The 17,641-nt window shown below is 41.0% G+C and overlaps 1 protein-coding gene across 4 annotated transcripts in view; it reads right to left on the bottom strand.

The window, feature by feature from the left end:
• NCK2 (NCK adaptor protein 2) overlaps positions 1 to 17,641 on the bottom strand; it is a 77,898-nt gene that overhangs the window by 25,322 nt on the left and 34,935 nt on the right. Inside the window, exon 1 of one of the 4 annotated variants that reach the window (XM_084844492.1) lies at positions 4,221 to 4,290. The exons of 2 other annotated variants lie outside the window; for them this stretch is intronic. The gene's annotated coding sequence lies outside the window, so the exon portion shown is untranslated. Of the gene's footprint in view, positions 1 to 4,069; positions 4,160 to 4,220; positions 4,291 to 17,641 lie in introns of those variants that run through there. One more of the 4 variants, XM_084844491.1, reaches the window with a different exon arrangement.

The following is a 17,641-nucleotide window of genomic DNA, read 5'->3' as shown; positions in this document are numbered from 1 at the left end:
CTACTATCTGTGAGAATGTGGCATAGTCCATGGATCCCATGATCTCGCAACCCGTTGTTACTCTTCAGGATTCCACCTTCAGGTTTCTTTGTGCAAGATCTTGTTCCTCATTGAAGAACAAACCTTCCAACAAGTGGTCAGGACAGATGTTTTGCACTGTCCATCTTCTGAACCACTGTCACATTTCTTGTACTTCATTTATTGGAGCTCTCCTCACCGCTAAGCCCACCTCAAATACTTAGCTGGCACCACAGAACCAAAGCACATGGATACCATGTTCATTCTGATGCTACTTTTAAGTTTTTTTCTTTTAGCAAAAGTGCACCCTAGCCATTATACATTCTGAAAACTTAGCTACTTCATTATTTTGTCTCAAGGTTTATCATTACATCACATCAAATTTATTGGACCAAATGAATGGGTGCAGATGCTTAACTTTAGCATCATTTTAAGGGGGGGGGAGACTGCCATTTTTATGAGGATGTGAAAATTAGAACCAAGGCAATGAGACACAAAATGAAAGGAAATACAACAAGAATGCCAAAACTAGCCATTGTAGAGGCTCACGTGTTTTACTGGAATTCCCATACCTGAACTCTAACACAACAAATTAATGTGGATGAAATATTTTGCTGAAATGCCATAATATTTTCCAGAACGCTTTGCCTGTTCTTTACTGCCCACTTTTACCACTGCTTAAACTGGCCTCTCACCCATTATTTGGTAAATTTCAGTCACAACATGCTGCTTATGTTTCTCATAAACAAAACACAGAATTAAAGTGCTTCAGCACTGCAACCCTGATCCAGAACTTTTGTTTTTGTTTTTCTTCTGAGAAAGAACATATAGTTGTAAAAGTAGAGACTGTCACTGAGCAGGTGGAAATTCCCATACTATTCGAGATACAATTGATTTTCCCAATTTGGTCTTAAAACACAAAGAACACAAGATGAGCGACTTACTACAGTTTCTTTACTAACAAGCTAGTTCGCTTTCACCTAATAGGGGTTGAACTGAAGGATGGGAGTCTGTCAAAACTCTACTTTTTAAAAGGGGGAGAAATATTTGAGTTTCTGGAACAACAGAATGGGGCTGTTCACATGACACAACAGCCCACCATAGGTTATTTACGTAATCCTCGGTGAGACTGTGGGTGCGTGCAGCTGCCATTTTGAATATGCAACCCCTAGTCAGGGGTTGTTGTATTGTGTGAACCCAGCAAGCATGGGTTATGCAAGAGTTAAACAATAACCCACAACAAGCCGCAGTTTGTCATTTGAACCTGATTAATATTAAGGGAAAAAAATGTCTTATTCTTATTCTCAGCATTGCAACATTTTGCAACAAAATGTCTTATTCTCAGAATGGCAACATTCCTTTGACAAAGCAATGCAGAAGATTTCTATACTGCAAAGCTACAAATTTCTTGTTGGACTTTAGTGAGGTCCAAGGAAGGGACTGATGAGAAAAGATCTCCAATACAGTCCAAAAGAAACAAGTAGCCTCCATTACCAGAAGAGAAAAGGGTAGAGAATGAGGAAAAAAGAGGCAAGTAAAGGTAGTGGAGTTGACAGGAGCAATAAACTGCTTTAGGATTAGTGTATGGCGTGTCATTATCGGGCTATAAAATGTTATAGCTAAAGGCAAAGATGCAGGCAGCCATGTTGTTTGTTAGGGAAAACAAATCCAAAAGCAACAGTCTTTATTAGGGCCAACTCAATCATTCAAGAAGTGAGCATGGAGAGCTTATCTTCAGAAAATAACTTGCTACCCTCAGTGATTGTTCTTTGCCGTGGGGGAATCAATACAGCCCCTAACCACTGGATTACACTGCCCAATGTAGCTTTTACTGACTCTGTAACTAGAACATCAGCTAAAATTAATACCAGTTCTGTAAATATAAAGATGACCATGTTCTGATGAACTTAAAAGCTTGCTCACATCTTGCGTCTAAAAACCAAGTTTTGCTTTTGGATAAGCACACCTTATTTGCTTTTCGATATACAACCAAACAAAACTGCCTTCTCGGTGAAGAAATGGATTGTGGAACACTTAACAAACAGCTGTACTATATCTAAACCAACTGTTCCAGTTTTTAGAACATTTCCTCTGAGAGAGTTATGCAAGGGCAAAGCACAATTTCTGAACAAAGCCAACACATTGCAATTACAAAACAGACAAACTGCAGGTCAATGATATGATCTAGCCATGGGGAGATTACAGTTGAGCCTGTCTGGATCCTTTCATTGTCAATACACATTTAGTTTAATTTAAATTATTTCAAGCAGGGGAAGCTGAAATTCTCCACTATCAACAACTACAGTGTCAGCATGAAGAGTTGCCAGATTATCATCAGTAGGGGTAACTATATGCATAACTATCACAACACTATCATTCACCCAAAATATTCTCAGTTCAAAAAGCAGTTAAACTGCAACCCACACATTTAAAAACATCCTTAAAAAGAAAAAACGAAAAAAGGTACAATGGGGCAAGGCACTCTGTGTTGCAACCAGGATCCCACAAATGTTGACCTGAATAGCCAGCAAAAACTAGTCGTTAACAGAACTGGGGGGAAGGGTCTTGTCTTCAATGTAATACCAAGCTTTGGAGGTGCTCTCAAAATCAGTGTGCAGTCTCCCTATGTGTGAGGCCAGACAAAAGCCATACTACCACATTCTGGACCAAACATACTTACTGGGTAGACATATTGGGTTGTATCCAATGTTAGCCTAACTTAAGCCTCATTCATTTCCATGGGTCTACTCTAAGTAACCCATTCTCTTCTACCTGTTTTACCAGAGGTCTTAATCTGAGTAAATGAGAGTAGCACAGAAACAGACTGTTCCATGGCGATGCGGCTTCAGTGTTTTCTAACTTTCAACAATGAAGCGACTGGGCAAACTACAAGGACGAGGTCCCCATTCCCAAATATTGCCAGTATCATATTCATTTTTGGAAAAGAATTTCAGATATGAATGACAGCTTATGCCATCTCAATACACAAACACCTTTATTTAAATGACCAACACAGCTATTAATTTATGCAACTACAGCTTAGCTCCCACTATGGGCTGGTGCAGAAATACTACTAGCTCCCCGATAAATGAAATGGGAAGCCATCCTCAGGCATGGATGTTTCCATACCACAGGCTTGACCCTGTCTGGAATAAATCCCCACCCCATCATGGTTAACCAGGTTGTCAGCCCCTTGTATGAGCTAGGCTAATGCTGATTAGGGTTTCCCTAAAATCACAATGAGGTGGAAGAAACTGTGGCATGGAAATAGCTCAGAAGTCAGTTAGCTAACTTGTAGGAGAATAAATTCAACATCAATTGTCCCACATGACATAGATAATCTTGTTTGTTTGTTTATTTATTTATTTATTGCATTTATACCCCGCCTTTTTATCTCTTGCAAGGAACTAAGGTGGCTTACATTATCCTCCTCCTCTCCATTTTATCCTAACAACAACAACCCTGTGAGGTGGGTTGGGCTGAGAGTCTGTGACTGGCCCAAAGTCACCCAGTGAGTTTCCATGGCCGAGTGGGGACTAGAACCCAGATCTCCCAGCTCCTAGTCCAAAACTCTTGCCACTACACCACACTGGCTCTCCTAACCTCCCTCCTTTCAAAGTTACAGCTAAAACTCTCTCTTTTGGTGCAATGCACCTATTGGCACATAGTTGCATCACTGTAAAATATAATCTCTTGATTCCGAAGGATGTATGCTGTTAGTGGAGATAAGGCATGGAGAAGGCACTCATACCCTTTGTATTTATGCACTGAACCTGGAATACATTACAAATATTTAGCATATCTCACTCCACTATAGAGTGTAACATAACTTCCATATTAGTAATAATTCATACTAAAATATGAACATATTTGCTCTATGTTACTGTAAATACATAAGGAAAGATCCTTTTTCCTAATTACAACAGATAAAACATAATTAGGATTATGTCTTCCCTCACCTTTATTTATCACCTTTCTAAAACTAAAATTTTCAACAAATTATTACCTGTTTTACAGTAATGTAATCAGATAACCATGTCAAATATCCTACCTTGTTTGCATTGTTTCTATGAAATGCAGGTGTTGGGTGCTTATTTTTAAAACTGTTTTTAATGCCAACTTTAAGCAACACCTGCTCTTCTATCCAAGTGTGTAATGTATCTGATAAAAGACACAATACCCAGCCACTCCAAAGAACTTACATATCCTTTGCTGCACAGATCTGCTTACAGGAAACCTCAAGTTAGTTTACTCTTGTGGCAAAAAATATATGCAGTTCCCTTACGAGAGGAAAGGCTGTTGCATGCACCACTAATGGTACAGTAGTTGTACATGCACATTTCCTTTAAAAAAACAACAAAAAAAAGCATTACTAAATGTATTCAGTACATCATACAACTGAGCCTTAAATATGTTAATCATGTGGATGAAATGATTATTTGTAGCCTTTGCTACTTCAAAGTGTGACCATAATGTAATCTGAAAGCAGTACTTTCTCAGTGTTTTGCCCAATTTCAATCAGAAAGATAAGGAATCCTTGAAACGTTTCACATAAACTCATACATGCATAAGTTAGTAGCCCTTTCCTTGGCCCAAATACGTAGTTTCAACCCAAGCCAACAGTGATTAATGTAAGCTAACCAGCCCTCTGAAAAATACATGTGCTAGAGGCCGAAGAGAAGGCAAGATATATTTCATCAAGATTACAAAACCAAATGCTTTAGAACAGATAACATCCTCCCTGAAAACACCCCCCATATGATCCAGAACAGTGATAAGCTTTTTAGCCCCCAGATAATCTGCAAAAGCAACTTGCTGCCCACAATACTTCATTCTAGTGCTTGTTTTCAGCACTGACTGTACACCTGTTCTCAGTTAAATTTAAATCGCAGTCTACGCTCCAAGTGCCCCCAATGAAGTGCAGCTTATAATGCATTACAATACAATGCACCAAGGCAACCGGCTGTCTTAAGTCAATGTTCTCCTCTAGAAGAGCTATAGAATTTCTGTAAAATCATTGTTTGTTTTTCGCCTGCCTTCAAAGGAAAATTTTAAAAAGTTTTAGAATTTTTACTCGAGTTAATTAGCGCTTTAACTCATTACTCAGGAGTGACTGCCCGCTCTCCTTTCCTGCTTGTTGCACTATTTCCCCTCCTACCTCTTAACTCCATATCCTCTGCTGCTACTATCTTTCCCATCCCAGGAATCTGTTCTGACACAACATGAACCAACCTTCCCCAGTCTGGTGCCCTCCAGATATTTTGGACTACAACTTCCAGCATTCCTGACCACCGGCCATGCTGGCTGGGGCTGATAGGAGTTAGCATCCAAAACATCTGGAGGGTGCCAGGTTGAGGAAGGCTATATAAAAACATGTACTAGTTTAACAGAATGGTGCTATAAAAGCTATACACACAATTCCCACTTTCTCTCAACTTGTAATACTGGTTCAGTGGTTAGAAGAGTCCACAACCCACCAATACAGCTTTTACAGTACCGCAGCGCTGCAAAAACTGCACATAGTTCTATTCCCTGCTGCAGGAACATGGTCGTTATGTCACAAATGAAGATACTGGGGTGTAACTACAAGATGACCAGTGAAGTTCTAAACTACAAGGCTGCTGTGGCTCTTTAAAAAGAAGAATGCATTACTGTCTGATGATTAACCAGATATTACTTCTCAAATTATCACAGGTGAAAAACACCACTGATAAATATCAAACTACTAAAACGAATGTAACTGCAAGCTCCTAATATCCGGTTATGTTCTCAGACAGAGTTTTAAAAAAACTGCTCTGAACTTGCATCTTTATCTCTTCAGGGGAAACAATGAAATACAATTTTGAAAAAAAAACCAAACAAGCCACACAGAAGACAGATCTAGTGGGTCCCTACAAGTTTATCCGAATTAGAAAAGATATTGTCATTGAAACTAAAATCCTATGAAGATGCCATCATAACTTGATTAAATACACATTAATTCTGTCAATGCTAACATTTCACTCAAATTTGAATCTAAAAACAATAAAAAAATAAAATCTCTTATCTCTCTCTAACAATAAGAACTACAACTCCTTTTTGTTGAAAACTCTTCATTTGTGTGTGGGGGGGTGGGGGGGTGTTTAATCTCCAGGAAATGATTCTTTTGCAGGAAGTTGCAACCTGGGATGTTCCAGATCTTGTAACTTGTTCATTGTCCAAGAAACCATAGGTGGCACATGTGTAATAATCTCATTTTATTCTTGCAATGACCATAAAGGAAGTTACCTGAGAGCTAGTGACTTCTGAGGCTGTGAACATGATGGCTGGGTGGAATTCTTCAACTTAGGCTTCCATGATATAAGTTACAGTTTTCCATAACAGCATGCAAAGTCTTGGGGATGGAGGGCAATCAAGGCATTGTGCAACTCTTACATTTTTTCTTCCTCAATTGATTTTTTTCTGGCAAGAAACACACAGCAGCAGCAAAGGGCTACAAATTGAAGACGTCGGTAAAATTCCATGAATGAAGCATTGAGATTACATTATAAAAGTATTGTCTGGAAGCATCCTTGGTCTGTGTGTGAATGGTGATAATTTTATGTTCTAAAGTACAGACAAGACGTAGACTTTATTTTCCTGCTGTGGATGCCTGAGAATGGTTATTCTCATTCATTAACATGATGAATTTTAAATGCATCATATCAGTAAGTGGTTTTCCTGTTTATTCAATAAGTCCTTTGTTAATTTGTAGGATAAATTAAAAGAACACACACTGAATTTTTTGCTGTACAGACTGCTATTTTTATCACATGGCAAACTATCGTGGGCTAGAGGTGAAGAAGATGAGGACTTAGCACAGACTATTAGCACAACTATTGTGCAGTCAAACACCTTCTGAAAAACAGATTCTGGACTAATCTGTACATACAACACCAGGACGATCTTTTACTAGACTTTTCACTAAATGATTGTCCACCACCAAGCTCAGCAACCAAGATCAGGAAGACCTTGTTGAAACATCTCATAGATAATTTCCACTGCAGCAAGCAACCTTTTTCAGGTTGAAATCCTTTCAGTTGGGAGTCCATTGTGGTGAATGATCATGTTTTAACTTTTGAACTGCTGTTTTGTATTGACTAGGGAGATTGTGTTAGTTGGACCAGAATTATTTTAATAAACCATGTTAAGTTTCTTGGGTCCTCTTGTGTCAGACCCCATCTCATTCCTAGGAGAGGTGCGTGTGTGTGTTGTGTGTGTGAAGGGGGGTGAGGGGGAGACAGACAGATTTGGATTGTGCTGCAGTTTAGGAGTTCATTGCTGCATTTTTGCTCCCAAGGAACCAAGCCAAACTAGGCACCCATTTGTGTGTGTATATGCTCCACAGACCTTGCGCTGCAATCTCCCACAACAACTAGCACATGCAGCCCTACCTGGACCTCACATGTACCATGGGCTTCCTGATGAGCTAGTCAGTCGAATTCTGCACCTAGGATGGCGTCTGTCGAGGGAAAGCCACTGCCCATCTGGCCAGTGATACCTCTACAGCTGTCGCTGTTTAACAATATGAAGCAGCAGCCCATCACTGAGCAAAGTATTATACTGCACAACAAATGCAGAAGGGAGCATCACATAGTGGCCTGGGCTACTTGCGATTTCCTCCACTTCTGCACTAACTACAAGTCATGGGGGCAGGGAGAGGGCAATATGATAATGCACATATATGTGGCACTATCAGTATATATGCACGAATATCTTGAGCCAGAAAAGAACTAATTAAAACTCTATGGTTAAAGCTTTTCTGATCATCTACTGCTAGGAAGATCCTAGGATTACTAGAAAAACAGATAGTTCTGGTAGCAGTATAATCAGTGACATTAATGTAAATTTTGGGGGACGTGTCGAAGAAATACAGTTAATCCTAGATATAACAAAAATCTAAATGTTCAGACCTATTTTTAAACGTCGAGAAGCTTTTTGATGCTTTCAAGGGAAGATGAACAACTGCTAGAATTATGCAGCAAAGGAAGCCTCTTGCAAGCAGCACAAAAATCTGCTAAGACTCTGTTTCTGTGTAAAAAATAACCCAACCTGTTCTGACCTTTAAGAGTGAAAAAGGCTAAGGCTGAAGACTGCTGTCTAATATGAAAGGGGATGGCAGAATGCTCAACAAACCTGGGAATGCCTACTAGAAAAGTTGAAAAGTCTTGGATCAGAAGTAACAGCATTCAAGCAGCCTTTTTGAAATGAAAAAGGGGAGTGGGGATGGGAAAGGATATGAACAGAAACAGCGTGGGTTTTGTTTTGAAAAAGAAAACCCATGCCAGTCCAGTAATTTGGAAAACAACGTGGAGAGTGAGATAGCCTGCCACAGGGCCACTGCTAGAATCATAGAATCATAGAACAGTAGGGTTGGAGGGGGCCTACAAGGCCATCGAGTCCAACACCCTGCTCAATGCAGGAATCCAAGTCAGAGCATCCCTGATAGATGGCTCTCCAGCCTCATCTTGAATGCCTCCAGTGTGGGAGAGCCCACCACCTCCCTAGGTAACTGGTTCCACTGTCATATTGCTCTAAGAGTCAGGAAGTTTTACCTCATGTTCAGCAGGAATCTGGCTTCCTGTCACTTGAGCCCACTATTCCGTGTCCTGCATTCTGGGATGATCGCGAAGAGATCCTGGCCTTCCTCTCTGTGACAACCTTTCAAGTACTTGAAAAGCGCCATCATATCTCCCCTCAGTCTTCTCTTCTCAAGGCTAAACATGCCCAGTTCTTTCAGTCTTTCTTCATAGGGCTTTGTTTCCAGTCACCTGATCATCTTAGTTGCCCTCCTCTGAACCCTCTCCAGTTTGTCTGCATCCTTCTTAAAATGTGGTGCCCAGAACTGGACACAGTACTCCAGATGAGACCTAACCAGTGCTGACTAGAGGGGAACTAGTACTTCCCAGGATTTGGAAGCTATGCTTCTATTAATGCAGCCCAAAAGAGCATTTGCCTTTTTTGCAGCCACATCACACTGTTGGCTCATATTCAGCTAATATTCCAAAGGGCAAAATCACCCACTTGTACAACATTTAACTGAAAACAAATGATCAAACCAGAGCTACCTAGGAAGTATTTCTAGTTGCAATATTCACAAACAGTAGTTTCAGCTGCTGGCACTGCAGCAATGCAATAGAAGGGAACAAAGAGAAATACTCAAGTTCAAGCCTATTCGCACCTGGAACTATCCCTTCCATCGATCCCTCCCAATTTGTAAAACAGCAATTGGCATGCAAGTGGCTGACTAAAGCTTGTAGTATCTAAAGATAGTAGCCTCATGAAAGGTATTTGCCTTTTACCATTATTTTTGATTTGAGCATTAAGGATGGTGGCAGAATTCAGCTCTCCGCCCCCTAAACACATTGTTTACTTATACTAGATAGATCCATCCACCCTTAAGACTCCACCAGCAGCAGTAAATGCGGAGCAGATTAGAGTGTGTACAGCCCAGCAGGAATACATCAAAAGTGTGAACTTGGGGAGGGTTTAGAGGGGGGGAAAGGCAACTTCTCAGGGCAGGAGCAGGAAAACTGAGGAGGGAAAGTATCCATTTTCAAAATCTACCAGGGTAGAAAAGGCAAGGGAAAACTATGCTGACAGATAGCTACAGCAGCTTAGTGTGAGGAACAGAAGAGTATAATTGGGGAGTGAGGGGAGTTCTTGGCTAAGTATTAAGGGAGAAGGGACAAGATATTGATTTAGAATATGAGAAGGGAAATTTTACATACCAGTTTCCCTGCTCCAATGTCAGCCTACCTACTTTAAATAAGGAGCCTTCAGGACAGAAATTACTCTTTTATGTTCGCGACTCCCTTGGAATCCAGCCTTTACGAAGGTCAAAGAATCAAAGAATAGTAGGGTTGGAAGGGACCTACAAGACCATTGAGCCCAACCCCCTGCTCAATGCAGGAATACAAGTCAGAGCATCCCTGACAGATGGCTGTCCAGCCTCATCTTGAATGCCTCCAGTGTGGGAGAGCCCACCACCTCCCTAGGGAATTGGTTCCATTGTCGTATTGCTCTAAAAGTCAGCAAGTTTCTCCTGATGTTCAGCCGGAATCTGGCTTCCTGTCACTTGAGCCCATTATTCCGTGTCCTGCACTCTGGGATGATCAAGAAGAGATCCTGGCCTTCTTCTCTGTGACAACCTTTCAAGTACTTGAAGAGCACCATCATATCTCCCCTCAGTCTTCTCTTCTCAAGGCTAAACTTGCCCAGTTCTTTCAGGCTCTCTTCATAGGGCTTTGTTTTCAGTCCCCTGATCATCTTTGTTGCCCTCCTCTGAACCCTCTCCAGTTTGTCTGCATCCTTCTTAAAGTGTGGTGCCCAGAACTGGACACAGTACTCCAGATGAGGCCTAACCAGTGCTGAACAGAGGGGAACAAGTACTTCCCGAGATTTGGAAGCTATGCTTCTATTAATGCAACCCAAAAGAGCATTTGTCTTTTTTGCAGCCATATCACACTGTTGGCTCATATTCAGCTTGTGATCAACAACAAGTCCAAGATCCTTCTCGCTTGTAGTGTTGTTGAGCCAAGTATCCCCCATCTTGTAACTGTGCATTTGGTTTCTTTTTCCTAGGTGCAGAACTTGGCGTTTATCCCCATTAAATTTCATTCGGTTGTTTTCTGCCCAGCGCTCCAGTCTATCCAGATCACTTTGAATTTTGTTTCTGTCTTCCAAAGTATTAGCTATCCCGCCCAATTTTGTGTCATCTGCAAATCTGATCAGCATTCTCTGCACCTCCTCCTCCAAGTCATTAATAACAATGTTGAAGAGCACTGGGCCCAGGACTGAGCCCTGCGGTACCCCACTCGTTATCTCTCCCCAGTTTCAGAAGATCCCATTGATAAGCACTCTTTGAGTCTGATTCTGTAGCCAACTGTGGATCCACCGGATCGTTGTTTCATCTAGCCCACTTTGAGCTAGTTTGCTCATCAGGATATCATGGGGCACTTTGTCGAAAGCTTTGCTGAAGTCGAGGTATATGATGTCCACAGCATTCCCACAGTCCACAAGCGAGGTTACCTGATCAAAAAATGAGATCAGATTCGTCTGGCAGGACTTGTTCTTGACAAATCCATGTTGGCTTCAAGTAATCCCTGCATTGTTTTCAAGGTGCTTACAGATGGATTGCTTTATAATCTGCTCCAGAATTTTCCCTGGGATTGATGTCAGACTGAGTGGTCTGCAGTTCCCAGGTTCTTCCTTTTTACCCTTTTTGAAGATAGGGACAACATTAGCCTTCCTCCAGTCATCTGGCACTTCACCCGTCCTCCATGATTTCTCAAAGAGAATAGACAGTGGTTCTGAAAGTTCTTCTGCCAGTTCCTTTTATTACTCTAGGGTGCAGTTCATCTGGCCCTGGAGATCTGAACTCATTCAAAGTAATTAGGTGTTGCTTGACCATATGCCTGTCAATCTCAAGCTGCAATCCTGCTCCTTCAGCCTGTACTTTGCCTTTGCCAGGGGGGGGGGGGGTCATAGAGCCTCTTTTGGGAGAAGACTGAGCCAAAGTAGGAATTGAGCACTTCTGCCTTTTCTTTGTTATCTGTTATCATTTTGCCATCCTTATTTAATCGCTGAACAACCATTTCTTTCCTCTGTCTTTTACTATGCATGTGGCTGAAGAAAGCTTTTTTGTTGCTTTTAGCAACCCTCACTAACCTCAGCTCGTTCTCAGCTTTAGCCTTCCTGACGCCATCCCTGCAATTCTGTGCTACCTGCCTGTACTCTTCCTTTGTTACTTGGCCTTCTCTCCACTTCCTATATGTGTCCTTTTTTTGTTTTCAGGTCATCCCTAAGCTTTTTGTGAAGTCACATTGGCTTCTTCTGTTGTCTTCCACCTTCTTTTCTTGTTGGAATTGTTTGTAATTGTGCCTTTAGAATTTCCTTTTTTAAAAACTCCCACCAATCTTGGACTCCTTTTCTCATTAGAGTTGCTTGCCATGGGAACTTACTGATCATTGTTCTGCGTTTATTAAAATCAGCTTTCCTAAAATCAAGGGTACATGTTTGGCTACACTCGGCTTTTGCTTCCTTTAGAACCAAGAACTCAAGTATAACATGGTCGCTTTCCCCCAGAGTTCCTGTAACTGCTACTTTATCCACTAAGTCATCTCTGTTGGTTAGGATCAAGTCAAGTTCTCTTTGTTTCCCATGCTCTGGGCATTAGTATATAGACATCGAAGACCATGTGCTTCATGGACTGGCTTTCTTCCTACATGTTTGTGAAGACCATTATTGGATGCTATTAGAGCTGTTCTCTCTGTTGCAGTGCATGAGCCTTTGTTCATTGTTACCCCCAACTTTATGTCTCAAAATGGTCTTTGTCCATCACATAAGAGAAAGGAGAGATGAAGATTTGGCCACCTGGTTCCATGAAAAACTTAACTAAATATAAAGGTAGAAGTAGAAAAGGGCATAGTCCAGTTCTGCTTGTAAAGTATCTTCTGTAAAGCATTTTGCTCCCTATGCCAGTTCAAGATGTTATGAGAAGTGGGGTGTGTATGACATAATGAGCTTTAGAGATAATCCAAGTCACATTAATCATCCCATTGGTGCACCCACTTCACATATTAAATCAGAAGAGAAGACCTTACTCCCCTTTTCTTAGGCCAAATAGCTCTCTTAATAAAATCCAGTGTAATCAGGGATTTGTCATGTCAAGGAAAGAATCAGTGATCCTCTGCCTGCTAACGCCAACTGTCACTGAGGCTCAGGCTTTCACCCAGAGAGCGGTAAGGCCTGATCCTTCCACAACAGCTAAATCCCATCAGCCCCCTTTGCTTAAGGGTAAAGAAGGAACTCCTACTGACGTGGTGCCTTGGCTATCCCCTGAAGTGGTCAGGTAATGATTCATACAGTGCAACTCATTCCCAGTCTCAACATTTAGAATTAAGAGCATGATCTGTTCCAACTTTTTCTCTTGGCCTATTGATTGACATGAAAGCGCACCACTGGTTGTTCTCAATTCAATTTTTCTAGAAGAACCCCAGTGTTTTCATCATTTTGGGGGAGAAATTTACTCTTTAAATGTAAGATTTTAACTCTGAACACAGACAAGCCTTAGAAACTTCATATGTTTCTATTTTATTAATAATTTCCTGGAACACTATTACTTACTTTCTATGGGATTTCACTGTCTGCTGTCTATAAATGCTACTATTGACTTTAACAGGAAAACAGGTATTCATTCTGTGTTATAATCAGAATAATGCATGTATTTTACCATTTAAATTAAATTACAACCTGGGCAGGGGAAAAAACTTGCATGGCTGCCATATAATTAAGTTATTTATTCAGTTCTGGGTTCACCAGGCATATAATGCAATATATGCCCATAAACTAGTCCCAAATCAAAATGATAGCTCTATTTTTCATATCTGGTTCATGTGCTTTCATTCCTTTTCATCCATTTGTTTTGCTCTCCCCCATATCAGCCATTTTATGGGTGCAGCTTCCTCCCCCCCACCCATGCAAGGCAATAGAGACAGTGACACAACCCTATACGTTCTACTCAGACGTCCCATTGAGTACAATGGGACGTAATCTATGTAAATGTGCATAGGACTGCAGCCTTAATTAGTTGGAGGCCTCTCTTTACATCCAGTGTTAAAGACAACTGCAGAATCAGTACCAATTTCTAAAAACATCAAATTAGAAATTCTATTTCACAGAACCGAAGTCCAACAGAAAAAACTAAGCTGTTTCTAACAGCTAACACTGTGTTCATAAGCAATGCACAACATGGTTTAAAGTAGTAAAGTGAGAAGAGGGCGAGTAGACCAAGAACACAGCGGCCAAATCCATGAAGGTCTTCTGCCTTATTCACAAGCACGAGTGGACCACAGGGGAGATCTGGTCTGCTCAGGCCAAGCGTTGTTCCACTTCTGAGCTGACAAAACGATTGGCTGAGGGGAGGAGGAGACTGGATGCATCCAGGAAAGGCTCAGCCAGGCAGAAGTGGGTGGCTGAATGACATGCATTGCTTCTTCTGCCCTGCCCCCACCCCAGCACACTAAGAGGATCATCTGTGCAAGTGGGGACCCCAGCCGTATTCTTGGATGGCTCTTGTAAAGCCTCATATTGCCATATGTGCCATTAAGTCCCTTCCAGACTTTTCATCACAGCATTCAATCCCAAAATCTATTTTAACTGGAAAATAAATGACTAGAATAATATGAGCCAAGCCAACGTTCACTGCAAGATACAGAAATGGGCATGCTTTGGTCATACAAGACAAATAACTAACACAGCTGAAGGCATACTTTGGCTCCAGTCTGGCTGTCTTTTAGCTATTCTTATTATGATTCAAGTACATATTTCAAATTTGCTACGTTTTCACACGTATGCTGCGGAGTAGTTCCTTTTTTGTCACAGTAAATCTCCATTATCCAAAGAAGATTAAATAAAAAATGACTAGCAGAGCTTAGGAGAGCATATGGCTATTTTCCTTTTTAATCTGCATCTTTAAAAGACACTGTATTCTGAACATCTGAGCCTATCTTAAATAAAATCACCTCAGTAGAGATCATGGAAGTTCCACTTTGTCTGCTGATAGTATATTTTATGCATATAAACCACTTAACACAGTGTTAAAAAAATACTTGGTAACCTAAATATTATCTGGGAATTTACCTGTGATATACAGAATTATGATATTTATAGCATACATTAATTCTGGCACATTTTAAGCCCTAGAGTAATTTCAGCTCAAGAATCACCCGATATGGTCAGATACATTACATGTTATGGTGCAAACTGTATAATCCCTGCAACAACAACAACAAATACAGAACTATCCAAACAATAAATGGTTTGTGGAATGTATGAATTGCTCAAAATCCATGTGACTTCAGTGACTGAAGACAAAAATTATTTATCCTACTAATTAGCCATGTGTGCCAATTTCAAAGTATCTCACTTCACAAATTGTGTCACCTTTAAAACTTCAACATATACCAAGAATGCCATGTAGCACACAAACGCCATTTTCCTACTTTACTTCAGATATTGGTGAGAGATTACCTTTTTTCATCAAGTGATGACAATGGTTAGAAACACCAATTCATAACTTTTTAAAATTAAAATCTTTTAAATAAATGGAAAACTGTTCATAAGTAACAGCGCATTAGCACGAGCTGGTGGCTACTGGCACTAGTTCAGAGCTAGAAACAGTCTGCTTCAATTATGAAAGAAAGCTTCCACTTTCCTTTTTACAAAAACAAGCAGATCACACACTTATGAGAAAAATAGAAAAATGCCTTCCTATGAACACCTACCAATTCTGTATCTTTGGGACATCAGCGATCACCTGAGAAAAGAATGGGCTGATAGAAATCTACAGAGGCTACTAGTACCTAATTGGTGCTGCTTGAACTGATCTGTGTCTCATTTTTCATGAAGAAAACACCTTCATATAACAGACCCTTGGGTCCATTTGTTTCCTTCCCCTCTCCCCAGACCAAAGATCTGCACAACAGTATTTATTGGTCAAAATAAGGAGGACTCCCACTGGTTTTTCCCTTTAGGAATATGGCTGCCTCAACAGTGTGGTTTGTCTGTTCAGTCAGCTTTACAGTAGACTGCATCTGGAGACATAGCTTATCACCGACAATGCACTTTGAATTTGTTTGTTTTTTTCTACCTTGTTTCTCATCTTAAGCTCCTAATCCATTTTAGCACCAACGAACTACCTTGCTCCTGGTTGCCTCTGCATTTTAAACTGCTGGCTGCCTACAGAATTATTATGTCCTTCTAGCTGGCTCTGATTCCACAAGGTAAACAATTAATATACCAGCCTCTAATGATCACAGAAGTACTCATAAAATCCCAAATGCTTATTACTATAACCATGGCAGAACAGAGTATCAAATACGTACTACCTGGTGGAAAGCACAATTAACAGTAAGAGCATAGATAACAAAAATCATGCTATTGTGAATGTTAGTTGCAGCTCCGTTAAGAGCATGGACAGAGGTCAACTGACATTTACATAGATTTCTTCAAATTAATAAGGAAGCCTCGCTACAAACACACCTGCAATTATTTTCTAAATATACATTATAATGCAACTTTCAGTAATCACATTTTCACTGTAATAAGAGTGATTGTTTCACCTTTTAATAATACCAGTGTCATAAATCTTATTCTTCCCATGTTTGGAATTATGGCAGCAACATGAAGATAAATTGATCATACCCTACAAACACGGCTATCCTCATTAGCAAATCTGAGAACGCAACCAAACCCTGCTACTCATAAAGAAAGCAGAGTCAAAGATACATTCCACTCAATATGTTTACAGATGTCTTAGACTGAAACCTTATGAGGAGGCAATTGAAAGAGAATCGAGTGGGAAGGCATATGTCCTCCCCTCTGGGCATGCACATCAAAGCATAGGGTTTCCCCTTGAAACGGGAAGGGCTAGAACTCCTTCTACACTGTTTCTAAACTCTAGTCATTTCCAAAATGCTAGTCTGAACAGGCACAGATCCCACGTGTGTGCCTACACAGAGACCATGAAGAAGAATGGAAGTATTCCTAGGCTCATTCCATGAACAGGCAAGAGTTTCAACCCCCTGTACCTAAGAGCAGTGCAAATAGCTTCATAGGCTCAACAAGAATTCCTTCCTTATGCATCTCAGCTGCTGACGTTAGCCTGTCTCTTCTCTTACTAGCAAGGGTTAACAGCTGAGATGCCTAAGAAGAGAACTGGTGCTGCCTGTGTTGATATTCACTCACGAATGCAGGACATTAAGGACCTCCTGGATTTTATCTCAGAATGAGCAGTTAAGAAGAATAAGGGAATGGTTTCTCCAGAGGCTCTGTTGAAAAGCCCTTTGCCTCCATTTCAGTTTCGCTAAGGGGCACAACGGGTGGGTGTTGGGATCAGAGGCTATGCTTGAGATCAGACAGGCCTACAGTTGCCCATCTCTACGTTAAACTGTCACTGCTATGCATTTTGTTCACCCTGTGTTGTAGAAAATATACATGCAATACTTTCAGTAATTGTAGTTTTCTAAAATCAGCAGCATGCTTTGCCCAAAGCTACACTGAAAAAATGTGAAAAAATAATCACACACTATAACACAAGGGTCCCCAACACTCACGAACACCACTGCACCTGCAAGGCCAGGCTGAGGTGCCTGCCAAACTATTTTCCCCCTGTGCAAGTGAATGCAGCAATTCCTCCATTCACTTCTGAAGTGAATGCGTAAGAAGGCCTCCTTGCTGAGAAATGGTGGCGGGGAGGGGGATGAAATGCACCTCCCACAAAGGACCTTTGGGGTAAGAGAATCCTTGGTGGGGAGATGGACTTTTTGGAAGGCAGGCTTTTCTCACACCATGCAAATAAATGGATAAATTACTCCATACAGTTGCATGGGGATGGGAGAGAGAGAAAGAGAAAGAGAAAGAAAGAAAGAACCAGAGAGAGAGAAAGAAAGGACTGGAGGGAGGGAGGGAGGGGAGCCAGAGACAAGAAAGGAAGGGAGGAATCGTCACACAGACAGAGAGAAGAAAGGAGGAAGGTGGGAAGGAAGAAAGAGCAGACAGAGAGATAGAAGGAGGGAGGAGCCAGAGAGAGAAAGAGAGAAGC

This window comes from Heloderma suspectum, chromosome 3 (assembly GCF_057233095.1).
Source record: "Heloderma suspectum isolate Gila_16-S chromosome 3, 16-S_ref, whole genome shotgun sequence".
Lineage (NCBI taxonomy): Eukaryota > Metazoa > Chordata > Lepidosauria > Squamata > Helodermatidae > Heloderma > Heloderma suspectum.
The sequence above is the reverse complement of the archived record's forward strand: the minus strand, read 5'-3'. Positions and strand labels throughout refer to the sequence as shown.